A 2,500-nucleotide genomic window follows, 5' to 3' on the forward strand; every position below is an offset into this window, starting at 1 on the left:
ATTAACACGTTATGCATTTTTGTAGCTCTATTTCTCCTCTACAACTTCAGCGCTTCTTGAAAATTGAGTAAATTTTACTTTACCTTATACATACGACAAGGGAATGTCAAGTACGAAAAAAAAGTATGAACGAATTTATCTTTTCAGCACTCTATATATGTCATTCAAAATCTTCTATTTTTTTTTTAACGGTATGAATGGTTTAAGAGGAAGACCTAACTGTTATTTCTAGCTGGCCGAGACACTACTTAAGAGGCCTCTCTTGGTTTGTTTGGTAACTAGATATGATGAATGATATGGATGACAATAGTAAGGGCCGGGGGTAGAGGAAGGGGTCATAATCAGCAAATGTCAGTTTGGTGTGAAAAAAATTTGGTTCGGCAATGCCCTGGGTTCTCCACGTGTTAATTTAATCTACGACAACAGCTTAATCTAAGGATTAATGGGACTCCGCCTTACTGTCAACAAGAGACTGACTGTATCCTGACTTGTCATTAACAATCGTTCGCGAAAAGACTTTCCGACAACACATTGTGCTGCGCTCAGTGAGTATGTGTACTTGAATAAGCAAGTGTGTGTGTTGTGTGCGAGCCACTTGTTATCTAGTCATAAGTACGTATGTAGTGTTTACAAGTAAAAGCGTATGTGAATATATGCATGTACGTATATATGTATGTACGTATATATGTATATGCAGTTATGTGTATGCGTGTATGTATGTATGTATGTATCTTTTATCTTTTACTTACTTGTTCTAGTCATTAGACTGAGGCCATGCTGGGGCACCGCCTTGATGAATTTTTAGTTGAAAGAATTTACCTCAGTACTTATTTTAAAACTTACTAATTTTATCGGCTTTTTTTTTGTTGCCAAAACGCTAAGTTGCGAGGACGTAAACAAACCATGACCGGTTGTCAAGCGACGGTGGACACACACACACACACACACACACACACACACACACGACGAGCTTCTTTTAGTTTCCGTCCACCAAATCCACTCACAAGGCTTTGGTCGTCCCGAAGCTATAGTAGAAGGCAATTGCACAAGGTGCCACGCAGTGGGACTGAACCCGAAACCATGTTGTTGGGAAGCTAACGTTTTGGAGTTTATGGCACTGCATTTATTCACGATTATTTCATGAAATAGGTATAATAAACACCGTGAACTCTGTTCTTCACTTGTTATACTTATACTGTGCAACGGAAGTAAACCTAACGAAATTTCTGTTCGTACGAAACCTGGGTTTCCATGGTGACGACCCCTGTTGTGCTCTTTCGCCCCAACTTTCTCTCACTCTTTCTTCCTGTTACTTGGGTAAAGCTGCGATGTAGTGGCGTCCCGTCTAGCTGAGGGTGGGGGCAACATATATACCATGTAAACCGCGAAACCGGGCCCATGAGCCTGGCTAGGCTTTAAAAGGGCGCATAAATAAAATTATATATATATATATATATATATATATATAAATTCAAAAAGGGATAAAACTCTTTTACAAGAATTTTATCAAGAAGCCAGTGTGTAAAAAAATTCATAAGGGAAATTTCTATTCCCAAGAATATAATTATTCGTTTATATTTATATAAAGTTTTATCCCGTTTTGAATTTATTTATCAAATATATACACGGAATATATTCAATGTTGAATTTTTTATTCCTGTCTCCACATGGGTACCCAAAAACAACCCGGAAGTATTTCCCGCTTCTTTGATGAAGATATATACAGATAAACTTCATTCCCTTTACTCTGTCGGATACGTAGTGTGTTCGTTTTTGGTGAGGTGAGAATTCTGTTTATTTATATATATTTTTGAGACAATACTGTGCTGATGAACGAAATCTAGATTCATTCTAGTAATCGCGAAATCGGTCGATACACAGTTAAGTTTATTTAAAAGAAAGTTGGTCATCTTCTGTTGGTTGTTTTTCCTCGCATTAGGTACTAAATGTGGTTATTTTGAGAAGTCCACTGTGTGGCGTTATTATTTTTCTGTAATAATGCCCTTTATATATATATATATATATATATATATATATATATATATATATATATATATATATATATATATATATATATATATATACGCACATACAAACACACATGATATATATGTGCGCGTGTAAGCTTTAAACTTTTACAATGAATAGTTCAACAGTGGCTTCCAAATTTTGGCTTGCTCTCTTTCGTTAACGTTCCAGTTATGATCATTCCGACTATAATATTCAAGCAACGTGAAATACAACAGTTTAATCCAATGTAGTCTCGAATATAATTTTTATATGACAGTATGAGGTGATTTAAGTAAAAATTGGCTGCTATTTCTAGCAGCTTGGGCATATATAGATCTCTTGTATGGTACATCCACATATTTAATAATATGCTTACCATTAAGTTATGCTGTAAACAGCCACACATCAGCTAATCCTAACCCATTTTCTACCCACGATTTCTCATTCTTCATCCTAACTTTTTCTTCTCTGTTCCCCTCCTTCCTCCTAT

Source organism: Octopus bimaculoides, chromosome 2 (assembly GCF_046866305.1).
Source record: "Octopus bimaculoides isolate indiv1 chromosome 2, ASM4686630v1, whole genome shotgun sequence".
Taxonomy (NCBI): Eukaryota; Metazoa; Mollusca; class Cephalopoda; order Octopoda; family Octopodidae; genus Octopus; species Octopus bimaculoides.